This window comes from Anomaloglossus baeobatrachus, chromosome 5 (assembly GCF_048569485.1).
Source record: "Anomaloglossus baeobatrachus isolate aAnoBae1 chromosome 5, aAnoBae1.hap1, whole genome shotgun sequence".
Classification (NCBI taxonomy): Eukaryota; Metazoa; Chordata; class Amphibia; order Anura; family Aromobatidae; genus Anomaloglossus; species Anomaloglossus baeobatrachus.
The window spans coordinates 587,804,236-587,817,784 of NC_134357.1; the positions used below are offsets into that span (position 1 = coordinate 587,804,236).

The 13,549-nt window shown below is 46.2% G+C and overlaps 1 pseudogene; it reads left to right on the forward strand.

Moving 5' to 3' along the window:
- The window catches only part of LOC142313163 (uncharacterized), a 176,968-nt pseudogene extending 164,046 nt beyond the window's left edge, over nucleotides 1-12,922 (forward strand).
- Nucleotides 12,923-13,549: the final 627 nt, after the last annotated feature.

The window sequence follows — 13,549 nt, forward strand, 5'->3', positions numbered from 1 at the left end:
ATCCCCCTGACCGCCGATGCCTGGGTCAGAGAGATCATCACATCAGGATACAAAATAGAATTCGAAGCAAAGCCACCGAGACGTTTTTTCCTATCTCGCCCTCCCGAGTCTCCCGCGCGGGGTCGCGCGTTCTTTCACTCCATAGACTCCCTCCTCCGAGCCGGAGTCGTGGTACCAGTCCCTCCCGCAGAGCGTTTCAAGAGGTTCTATTCCAACCTTTTCGTGGTCCCCAAAAAGGACGGCTCTGTCCGTCCCGTCCTCGACCTAAAGCTTCTAAACAGGTCGGTGAGGCCTCGGCCGTTTCGAATGGAGTCACTCCGGTCCGTCATCGCGTCCATGGAGGTAGGCGAATTCCTGGCATCGCTGGATATTCAAGACGCCTATCTTCACGTCCCGATAGCCACCTCTCACCAACAGTTCCTCCGCTTTGCGATAGCGGAAGATCACTTCCAGTTCACGGCTCTCCCCTTCGGCCTCGCATCCGCACCCAGGGTCTTTACGAAGATCATGGCTGCTGCCATGTCCGTCCTGCATTCCAGGGGTGTCATGGTCATCCCGTACTTGGACGATATGTTGATAAAGGGCTCTTCCTTCGAGGACTGCCGTCTTGGGGTTCAGGTCACGATCGACACCCTTTCACGGTTAGGGTGGCTGATAAATCGGAAGAAGTCCTCTCTGACCCCGGCCCGTCGGATCACCTTTTTAGGCATGGTATTCGATACCATCCAAGGGCGAGTTTTCCTCACACAGGAGAAGATGTCCTCCCTACAACGAGGCCTCCGTGCTCTCCGGCGTCAGCGCCAAGTTTCCAGTTCCATCTCCGGCCCCTCCAGCTGGCCTTGCTGAAGAAGTGGGACAGATCTCCCTTTTCTCTGGACCGCAGGTTTCATCTTTCGCCGGAGACCTGCCATTCCCTCCGTTGGTGGCTCAATCAACGCAACCTCGCATCAGGAAAGTCTTTCCTCCCGCTCCACTGGAAGATAGTAACCACCGACGCCAGTCTCCAGGGCTGGGGAGCAGTGTTTCGGCATCACACAGCGCAGGGCCGATGGTCACCGAGGGAGAGTTGTCTCCAGATCAACATTTTGGAGATAAGAGCCATCCGACTAGCCTTGCAGCAGTTTCGGCACCTAGTACAGGGTTGCCCGGTCAGGATCCAGTCGGACAATGCGACGGCGGTGGCGTACATCAACCACCAAGGCGGCACAAGAAGTGTCGGGGCAATGCGAGAAGTCAAGAAGATTTTGCACTGGGCCGAATGTCATCACTCCCTGATCTCAGCGGTACACATCCCAGGCGTGGACAATTGGGCGGCGGACTTCCTCAGCAGGGAAGGCCTCGCCTCCGGAGAATGGTCCCTCAACCGGGAAGTCTTCAACCAGATCTGCGACAGATGGGGAGTTCCGGACGTGGACCTAATGGCCTCCCGGTTCAACCGTCAGGTTCCGCAGTTTGTAGCGCGGTGCCGCGACCGCTTGGCTTTAGGAGTCGACGCCCTCACCCTGTCATGGAGCCAGTTCAGTCTCCCGTACATCTTCCCTCCGCTCCCTCTAATTCCGAGGGTCCTCAAGAAGATCAAGGCGGAAGGAATTCCGGTCATCCTAGTGGCTCCGGACTGGCCCAGGCGAGCATGGTTCACGGAACTAACTCAGCTCCTCGCAGACGCTCCGTGGCGCCTTCCAGACCGTCCAGATCTCCTGCAGCAGGGACCTCTTTTCCATCAGAACTCACAGGTCCTAAATTTGACGGCCTGGCCATTGAATCCTGGGTTCTAGCTAAGGCTGTTTTTTCCTCAAGAGTGATTCAGACAATGATTAGGGCCAGGAAGCCATCTTTATCAAAAATTTACTACCGCACGTGGAAGGTTTTCTTCAGATGGTGTGAAGAACATAATATTTCTTCTCCACTCGCCTTCTCCCTTCCTTCCCTATTGGCATTCTTGCAGTCAGACCTAGATGCGGGTCTCTCGCTCGCAACACTAAAGGGCCAGATATCGGCGTTATCAATCCTGTTTCAGAAGCCACTGGCCGCTCGTTCACAGGTTAAGACCTTCATCCAGGGAGTGGCCCACCTGGCACCGCCGTACCGTCGGCCTCTAGAGCCGTGGGACCTTAATCTAGTCCTAGGGTCACTTCAGGGCCCCCCATTCGAGCCCTTGCGAGAATCTTCCCTTTCTCACCTGTCTTGGAAGGTGGTGTTTCTCGTTGCCATCACTTCTATTCGCAGGACGTCAGAGCTGGCAGCTCTCTCTTGTCGTTCCCCCTTTTTGATTTTTCACCAGGACAAAGCGGTTCTCCGGCCAGATCCCGCTTTTCTCCCAAAGGTGGTCTCCCCGTTCCATCTTAACGAAGAAATCGTTCTTCCGTCCTTCTGTCCGGGCCCCTCTCACAGCTTGGAGAGGTCCTTGCACACCCTGGACCTAGTGCGTGCACTTAGAATTTATGTCTCCACAACCGCGCCGTTCCGTAAGTCAGATGGTCTGTTTGTCATCCCTTCTGGTCCCAAGAGGGGTGAATCGGCATCCAAGGCCACAATTGCCAGATGGATCCGTTCCGCCATATCAGAGGCCTATCGGATTCGGGACAAGTCTCCGCCGCGGGGGGTAAGAGCGCACTCTACCCGTGCAGTAGGAGCCTCTTGGGCGATTAGGCATCAGGCGTCGGCCGACCAGGTCTGCAAGGTCGCCACCTGGTCTAGCCTGCACACCTTTACTAGGTTCTACCAGGTTCACACCCAAGCATCGGCAGATGCTAGTTTTGGGAGAATGGTCTTGCAGGCAGCAGTTGCACACCTGTAATAGGGTGGCAGCATTCAATTATAGTGCAAGCCCGCCGAGGGAGGTTGTTGTTTTCTTCCTATCTGCGGGTTTTTCGGTATTCCCACCCAGGGACTGCTTTTGGACGTCCCATGGTCCTGTGTCCCCCAATGAAACGATAGAGAAAGTAGGATTTTTGTGTACTCACCGTAAAATCTCTTTCTCTGAGTCTTCATTGGGGGACACAGCACCCACCCTGCTTGGTTTTTTGGTTGTTCAATTGCATTTGCCTGCTATTTTTCAGCGGTCTTATGTTCATAGACCTCTTGTTTGCACGGCTGCATTGTTTTAGTTACAACTTGTTTTTATGTATGGTGATTCTGGTACTCCTCCTACTGCTTGTGCACCAACTGATCTGAGCCCGCCTCCGGCTCGGGGTGTATGCTGCTAGGGAGGAGCTAACTTTTTTTATGTTTACTTAGTGTCAGCCTCCTAGTGACAGCAGCATAACCCATGGTCCTGTGTCCCCCAATGAAGACTCAGAGAAAGAGATTTTACGGTGAGTACACAAAAATCCTACTTTTCTCCACGGTTCTTGGGTCCTTATCAGGTGCTCAGACAGGTGAATCCTGTAGTCTACCAGTTAAAATTGCCCTCGCGTCTCCGGATCCATGACAAGTTTCATGTTTCTTTGTTGAAGCCCACAATCCTTCCTTATGTGGAAGAGGCGAAGTCTCCCTCTTCCGACTCCTCTCAAACCAGCTATCCTGTACGAGCTATTGTGGGTACCAAATCAGTTCGTGGGCGCAGGTATTTCCTGATCGATTGGGAGGGTTATGGCCCGGAACATCGCTCTTGGGAGCCGGAGGAGGCCATTGATGCTCCCAACCTCTTTGCTGCCTATCTTTGCCGCCAGGAGAGGGGCCATAGAGGGGGGGGGGGTACTGTTACGAGTCGTCGGTGAGGCTCTTGCGGCTGAGGCTAAGTCCTGTAGTGGGGCTTCTGAGCATGTGCGAGCTTGCAAGCAGGCTTTTTGTTCTAAGTCACCTTTTGCCCCTTCTGAGCATGCTCACCACGTGGCGATCGTCGATTGGTCGTGAACTGGGATCACATGACTATGAAGTGTCGACTTCTGATTGGCCGCGAGTGACGTCATCGCTGATGCGTGATCACATGACGATGACATACTGTCTGGTGATTGGCCGCGGGTGACGTCATCGCTGACACAGGCTCACATGACCATGACATGTCGGCTGCCGATTGTCCGCGGGTGACGTCATTCTTGACGAACTTGTTGATGGTTGTTGGATTAAGCTCGGAGCGCCTCCATCTTGTGGGAGGTGCTTCATCTATAAAGATCCCTGCAGCACGCTGTTCGGCGCTCAGTCGTTCTTGGTGAATGCATGGGGTAGATGCCTCATGTGTGATGTCCAATACTACCCGTTTCCTTGCATTTTAGTGGAACGGGATAGGCAGGGTCTCAGCACCAACTAGTAGTATACTACAGCCTGCTTCCATCTACCTTAGAGGAGCAGGGTTAGGCAGGGCCATCACTCACTGCTCTCAGTGTCTCTCTAATACGTCTGTGCGGTTAGCATAGAGAGCTCACTGACTCCCTCTGTGTGGATAGCACAAGGAGTTCAGGCAGGGACTATCACTAAACCTAAGCAGTACAGATAGTACTGTTTGCACACACATCAGTGTGAAGTAACACTGGTGTTGGTTAGTGGACTGCGGTTGGGGCACCATCCGCGTATGCTTTGTAGTTCCTGTAATTGGGCAACCCCCTCACATTGTTTTAGATTTTTTTTGTCTTTTTATGGGACAATAGTGAAGATCTGACGCTTTGATACAATGTACAGTGTCAGTGTGCAGCTTGTATAATGGTAAATTTGGCACCTTCTAAATAATTGAACACACAGCCATTAGTGTAAAAACTGCTAGATATAAAAGTGAGTACACCCCAAAGTGAAAATGGCCAAATTGTGTCCAAAGCGTGAAAATTTTGTGTGACTACCATTGTTTTCCCGCACGGCTTTACCTCTTTTTGCATCGGAGGTCACTAGAGCTTCATAGGAGCCGCTGGATTCTCTTCGATTCTCCATAACAACATCACGGACTTGGTGGATGTTACAGACCTTGCGCTCCTCCACCTTCTGTTTGTTAAGGCCCCACAGATACTCAATAGGGTTTAGGTCTGGAGACACTCGGCTGGTCCAGTGCCTTTACCCTCAGTTTCTTTTACAATTCAGTTGTCATTTTGGCGGTTTGTTTGGGGTCTTTATATTGGAATACTGCCCTCCATACTAATTTCCGAAGGTATGTCACAAAATATGTTGGCATTCATGGTTCCCTCAATGAACTGTAGCTCCCACAGCCGGCAACACTCATGCAGTCCCAAACCATGACCCTCCACCACCATGCCTAACTGTAGGCAGGAAACACTTGTCTTGTCCTCCTCACTCAGTTGCCACCACACATCCTGACACCATCTGAACCAAGTACGTTTATCTTAGTCTCATCAGACCACAGGACAGTTCCAGTAATCCATGTCCTTAGTCTGCTTGTCTTCAGCAAACTGTTTTGCTTCTTTATTATGCATCATCATTAGAAGAGGCTTCCTTCTGGGACGACAGCCATGCAGAGCAATGTGATGCAGTGTGCGGCTTATGGTCTGAGCTCTGGCAGGCGGATCCCCATCCCCCACTCCTGTATCCACTGCAGCAATGCTGGCAGCACTCATAAATCTATTCTGAATAGACGACCTCTGGATATGACGCTGAGCACGTGCACTCAGCTTCTGTGGTCAACCATGGCGAGGTTTGTTCTGAGTGGATTCTGCCTGGTTACACCGCTGTATGGTCTTGGCCACCGTGCTGCAGCTCAGGTTCAGAGTGTTGGCAATCTTCTTAAAGCCTCGGCCACCTTTTATGTAGAGCAACAATTCTTTTTTTTTCAGATTCCCAGAGAATTCTTTGCCTTGAGGGGCAATGTTGAACTTCCAGTGATTCCCTGATTCATCAAAGCTTTTACGTCAAAAAAGTGGCGTAAAAGCTTTGAAAACTCCCAAAATTTTGTAACAACTTTATTTTGTGCGAAGCCTTCAGGACTTTTCCAGTTTCTTCCAGTTTCTCCAAAATGTGCAAAGCTGGAGCACGGTGGAGACCTGTCAAGATATAAATGAGATGTGGTGGTCTGTACTCCAGAAACCTCTCTCCAGTGAGATTTCTGGCATAGCACACAGAGGCGAGCACACACCAATTGTGAGATTCTCTAGATCAGGGGTCTTAAGGCTGCTTCTTACGGCCCGCAGGCCCCATGACGATTGCGGCCCTATGCCGGGGACCGCAGCCATTTGCTCTTCAGATGATTGATTTTCACTGCCGCGCTAAGGACCTCTGCAGGGCTTTACCAATGGCAGGCGCCGGCCAATCAGAGGTCAGCAGGTGACGTCTGTGTGTGATGTTACCTGCTGGCCTTTGATTGGCCGGCGATTGCCATTGGTACAGCTCTGCAGAGAATTCCTCTATGTGGTGGCGGAAATCGGTTATCTGAGGTAAAGCGCAGGTGGCTGTGGCCCTCAGCATAGGGATAGGGCCTCAAAGATCATGGGGCCTGCAGGCCACAAGAAGCAGGAAAAAGGACACCGAGGGAACGAAGGACAGGGAGAAGAATTTTTTTTTTTTTTTTTTTTAAATAATAATCATAATTGGGCATTAATGGTGCATAATAGGGGACATTACTACAGCATGGAACATTGCTAAAAGAAGGGGATAAGAATGCACACAAGAATGGACACATTACTACAGAGGGCAAAGATGGACACATTACTACAGGAGACAAGTATGGGCACATTACTATACGATGGGAACAAGGTTGGGCACATTACTACAGGGGACAAGGATGGGCACAGTACTATAGGGTACAAGGATGGACACATTACTATATGATGGGAACAAGGTTGGGCACATTACTACAGGATGAGGACAAGGATGGGCACATTACTACAGGATGAGGACAAGGACGGGCACATTACTACGGGGGACAAGGATGGACACATTACTACAGGGGACAAGATTGGGCACATTACAGGATGAGGACAAGGATGGGCACATTACTACAAGGGACAAGGATAGGCACATTATTACAGGGGACAAGGATGGGTACATTATTACATGGGACAAGGATGTACAGTACTATAGGGTATAAGGATGAGCACATTACTATATGATGGGAACAAGGTTCGGCACATTACTACAGGATGAGGACGAGGATGGGAACATTACTACAGGGACAAGGATGGGCACATTATTACAGGATGGGGACAAGGATGGGCACATTACTATACTATGGAAGGAAGGTTCGGCACATTACTACAGGATGAGGACAAGGATGGACACATTACTACAAGGGACAAGATGGACACATTACTACAGGGGACAAGATGGGCACGTTACTACGGGGGACAAGATGGGCACATTACTACAGGGGACAAGGATGGGGCACACAACTACAAGATGTTGGCCAAAATTACTATATGGTGCTACTTGTAAAACAATGTTACTTACAAGAAGGAGATAAAATGTAAAAATAAATCAAGCATGACATTTTTTCTACCACTAAAATGCTTTTTTATATATAAAACTGAAATTAAAAGATGCTCGTTTGTTAGAATAAACCAGCGAAAAATATTTAAAAAATATTTTTAAAAAAACGTGATCCAAAGGTGTATAGAAAAAAAATACTGTATTACAGAAGATGCCACTTTGTCCTACAAAAAATCCGGCCCCCAAATGTGTTTTTTTTCTATGTGCGGCCTTTGTACTCAGCTGAGTTTGAGACCCTTGCTCTGGCTTCGTGAACAGGCTTGCACCTTTCCATGAATCGGCAGCGTCTGACTCCACCACGTCCCCTCATAAAGACTGGCGAGAAAATCACCGGTTTTGAGGAATTTGAGTCATGGATCTGTTGAAAAGGTTCATCTCAATGTGACTAAATGTTAGAAATATCTGCTTGGTTGAATATTTTAGTTACTAGCATATCCAGGGTCAGAAAGTCTTCAGAGTCTTCATCAGGTGCATTGGCATCAGGATTATGTATATGACTATGTTTCTTATACAGTATTTGCGTAATTTTAGTTGAAGAAAAAAAAAATATAGCGGGTGGTTAACATTATCTTGCGGTGTCTTGTTTTGCAGGCTACTGTTAGATTGATGCTTCAAATCATTGTTAGCAAAAAAATTACATTTTACTACATGCCTTGTATAAAAGTATTTATAGATGCACTCCTATCAGGTTTTATCCTAATCTATTGCAATCCTATATAACACTGTGTGCTTAAAATTGCTCATTTTGACCTTCTACCCAGTTAATTCTTCTATTTTCCATTACTTTAATGACATCAAGGGATTAAACTCCTTCACGACCGACCAATTTTGCGCTTTCAGTTTGGGTTTTTTTTTGCCATTCTTCTTCCGAGAGACTTAACTTTTTTATTTTTCAGTCAATATGGTCATGTGATAGCTTGTTTTTTGTGGGACGGGTTGTACTTTTAAATGAAGTTATGAGTTTTACTATATAAAGTACTGGAAAATGGCAAAAATATTCCAAATGCAGACAAAATTGCAAAAAAAGTGCGAATGCACTATTGTTTTTGATATATTTTATTCACTGTGTTCACTATATGGTAAAACTGATGTGTCGGTGTGATGTCTGAGGTTGGTATGAGTTCGTAAACACCAAACATATATAGGTTTACTTTTATCTAAGGGGTAAAAAAAATCTGAAGTTTGTCCGAAGAAAGTGGTATACTCCAGCCATATTTCCCCGACCCGTAGCGTTCTCAATTTTCAGGATCTATAGCTCAATGATAGCTTATATTTTGTGTCTTGAGCTGACTTTTTTTAATGGTACGATTTTTGCGCAGATGCTATGTTTTGATCGCCTATTACTGCATTTTGCACAAAATTTGTGGCGACCAAAAAACGTAATTTTGGCGTTTGGAATTTTTTGATGCTACGCCGTTTACCAATCAGATTAATTAATTTTATATTTTGATAGATCGGGCGTTTCTGAACGCGGCGATACCAAATATGTGTGTAGTTTTTATTTTTTAACCCTTTAATTTTCAATGGGGCGAAAGGGGGTGATTTGAACTTAGGGTTTTTTTTATTTAAATTTTTCAAAACCTTTTTTAAACTTTTTTTTTTTCTTCTTTTTTTTTTTTTTTTCCTTCTATTTTTGATTCTTCTAGTACCCCTAGGGGGCTATAAGGATCAGCAGTCTGATCGATCATTGTTTTCTCCCAATCAGAGCAGCACCGCTCATACCGGGAGAAATGATCATCCCTTGCAACAGTCAGTACTAGGCAGTTTCTTACAGGACCTGAGTCATGTGACCTACAGGAGTCATCACATGACCCTGTGCTACTATGACAACCACCTGATCCTTGTGATCACGTCACGTGACTTCTGGTATCGGCCTGTGAGTACAGATCTATTGCAATCGCCATTAACATGGCGCTGTCACCTCTGGACAGCGCCATTTAAGGGGTTAAAAGGCACGGGCGGAACGTGATTCCATTCGCGCCTGGCAGGCACACATGTCAGCTGTACAAATTAGCTGACATGTGTGCTGATCGCTGCAGCATGCTTGCAGCACCCCGCAGGGATTAAGAGTATGACTGTTAGGACTTAATATTACCACCCGTGGTCGTCAAGGGGTTAAACAGACAGGTTAAATCCTTCTAAGCTCTATGTAGAAATAGCAAGTGTTTTTTAGTTCTAATGATGACTCATGAAGAGAATATATTTCCTGTTTCTACATTGAGCTTAGAAGGATTCAACTAATCTATTTACTCATGTGATGTCATAGACCTAATGGAAAGTAAAATAATTAACTCTGTAGAAGGACTGTCACGGGGAGTCACAGTGTATCTAATGACGAGACAGGTGACCCTAGGCTGGCCCTCAGACTAGAGTCCCTATGCTGTCGCTTATCTCAAAGCATAGGTTTGATGGTAACCAGGTTCGCGGCCCCAGCTTGACCCTAACTCCTGTCCGGGCTCTGATCTTACCTCGGGGTGGGCCAGAAAACACAGACAAAAGCATATAGACAAGGGGGAATGGAAACTCCTACACACAGAGCACTCAAAACACGGAGAGACAATATGTGTACTGGGAAACAACGAAAAAGGGGAGGAAATGGCGCACAACAGGAGAACGCTCACACCACTCAGAAGCGCAACAGAGATCACCATCAACAGGAAAAATCAGCAAGATCGGGAGTTGCTGAAGCTATCATTGGCACATACAGGAAGGAAGCCGTGCTTTAAATAGAGACAAACAAGAGAAATTACGACCAAAGTCCAAGGTACAAAAAGTGAAAAAACTTTATTTGGTGGATAGGTGCAGAGCGGCACAAACCAAGTGCGGACATAGGCAGGTGATCACTAAATATTAGGGATCTTACCCAACTGCTGACAGACCATTGACAATCCATACATGTGATATACAATAACATATGAAACATAGTTTATATATATGTGTATGATCGAGAGGTCAGCAGTCCTCCAGGAAGGACAGAAAAACTCCTAAGCATCAATGTACTGGGGTCCCAATCTACACAAATTACCTCCTGTGAGGATCATGGCAACCATATGAGATGCATATTAAATATTGGCATTATAGAAGGTTGCACAATGTGTAAGGTGCAGGGGTGAGAAAGGGACCCTGGCGCCCCAAACGCCAGAAGAGACACAACCAATTCAAATCAAATTGTCATTGTTACCTGGAGAGATGCAGTGATCAAGCGGAGCCTTTAAATAGAGAGGAGACAGCTGCATGAAGCAATTAGCAGCCTGAGCGCTAGGTCCTCCTCACCAGTCTGCAGGAATTAACTCCTGCAGAGATGAAGACCAATGAACCTGAACCAGCCGACGCCCGGCTCAGGTTGAACAATACAGAAGCCTTAAGCCTGCTTTACACACTTCAATATATCTTACGATGTGTCGGCGGGGTCACGTCGTAAGTGACGCACATCCGGCATCGTAAGGTACATTGTAGTGTGTAACAACAGCTACGTGCGATTGCGAATGAACGGTAAAACGTTCATCGCACGCACGTCGTTCATTCCTCATGAATTGAACGTCAGGTTGTTCATCGTACCCGGGGTAGCACACATCGCAGTGTGTGACACCCCGGGAACGATGAACAGATCTTACCTGCATCCTGCGGCTCCCGGCCAGCAATGCGGAAGGAAGGATGTGGGCGGGATGTTTACGTCCCGCTCATCTCCGCCCTCCGCTTCTATTGGCCGGCTGCCGCGTAACGTCGATGTGACGCCGAACGTCCCTCCCACTGCAGAAAGTGGACGTTCGCCGCGCACATCAAGGTTGTATGGACGGGTAAGTACGTGTGACGGGGGTTAATCGTTTGTGCGGCACATTCAACAAAATTGAACGTGCCGCACATACGATGGGGTCGGTTACGAACGCATACGATATCGTATGCAGAATCGTAACATGTAAAGCAGGCTTTAGGTTGCTTGTTAGGCTCTGTGGTGCCCGCAGGTGTGTGCAAAGCCGAACATTGCATGACAAGGACAAAATGAGCAGTTATAACTACCCAGTACCATATAATATGATTGCATTATATTAAGAGGATAAAATCTTTGTTGGAAGTGCTTCTTTAAGTATACATGTTATAAAATATTAATATTAGGTGACGTTGTTCAAAAACAAGAAAATTGTTTTGATTTTTGGCAGATGACTTTACCTGGAATGCGGAGGGACATTGGATGTCTTTAGATTGTAAAGCAGATGATCATGGTATCACACAAGATACAGGTGAAGAACATGTCATAATTCCAAATCTTGCCCTTCATGGAAATGATCTATCATCTGATCATTTCGAACAGGTCCTGTCTTCCGATTCATCACAGAAAGTTAAGAAAAATAAACAGCACAGAAAAGATGTCGTGAATCAAAGTGCCCTTACTGGAGAGAAGCCATTTTCATGTTCGGAATGCGGAAAATGTTTTGAATGGAAATCGTATCTTTTTAAACATAAAAAAACTCACACTGGAGAAAAGCCATATTCATGTTCAGAATGTGGAAAACTTTATACCAAAAGAGCAAATCTTGTAAGGCATCAGTGGGTTCACACAGGGGTGAAACCATATTCTTGTTCAGAATGTGGGGCACTTTTTACCCATAAATCATCTCTTGTTAAACATCAGAATATTCATACAGGAGCAATGCCATTTTCATGTTCAGAATGTGGAAAATGTTTTAAACAAAAATGGGGTCTTGTTGCACATCAGAGAATTCACACAGGAGCAAAGCCGTATTCATGTTTAGAATGTGGAAAAAGTTTTAATCAGAAATCAGGTCTTCTTGCACATCAAAGAATTCACACAGGAGCAAAGCCGTATTCATGTTTAGAATGTGGAAAAGGTTTTACTAATACATCAAATCTTCTTCGACATCAGTTTGTTCACACAGGGGTGAAGCCATATTCATGTTCAGAATGTGGGAAACCTTATAACAATAAAACACATCTTGCTAGACATCAGTGGGTTCACACAGGGGTGAAGCCATATTCATGTTCAGAATGTGGGACACTTTTTGCTGATAAATCATCTCTTGTTAAACATCAGAATGTTCACACAGGATCGATGCCATTTTCATGTACAGAATGTGGGAAACCGTTTAATAATAAAACACATCTTTTAAGACATCAGTGGGTTCACACAGGGGTGAAACCATTTCCTTGTTCAGAATGTGGGAAATGTTTCAGTCAAAATTCAGATCTTCTTAGACATCAAAGAACTCACATAGGGGAGAAGGCATTGTAATGCCCAGAATCTGAGAAATGTTCAATCAAGAAATGAATTCTTAAAGGGAACCTGATAATAGATACATGTTGCTCGATCCACTGTCAGCATGTGTGAGAGACTCTGGCTGTATAGTATCAGCTCGGTATATTTGACTTTGAAGTCCTGTCGTGTTTCTAACCCCCAATGGGGGCCAAGCCGCACGGGAGAATAGTTGGACAGGGGAGTGAGCAGGGAGAAACCTGCGAGGGGTGAAACCATTTCCTTGTTCCCTATGTAGGAAATGTTTTAGCAAAAATTCAATTCTTCTTAGACATCAAAGAACTCACATAGGGGAGAAGGCATTTTAATGCCCAGAATCGGAAAAATGTTTAATCAAGAAATTAATTCGTAAAGGGAACCTGACAGCAGGTACATTCTGGCCGATCCATGTGTAAGACGCTGGCTGTATGATATTACCTAGGTATGTTTGACTCTGAAGGGCTGTGGTTTTTCAGAGCAAAATAATAATTTAAAAGCCAACGGAGACCGAGCCGCACAGGAGAATAGTCGGTCAGGGGAATGAGCAGGGAGAAACCTGCAAGGATCAGCCTGTCTGACTAGTCTAACAAGTGTGGCTTTTAAAACAAATATCATAGTCAATATCTTATATATGCTGATGATATCCGTTGTCGGGTTTCTTTTAATAATCATCAAAAACCTGTGTATAGATTAGAATCCACTTTAATGTACAGTATGTAGAAAGTTATTTTAATCAAAAGCCAGCTCTAATTGCACAACCGCAGTATCACATTTTTGTCCTAAATGTTTCTCACAAATCACCTCTACCGAAACGTGCAACGGCTTGCGCAATGAACTAGCATTTCTTTTTTGTAAAGCTTGTTTTACTAAGGCCTCATTCAGACTTGTGCGATTTTTCACGTGTGCAGTATCCGTATTGTTCATGAGATTTTTAACCTT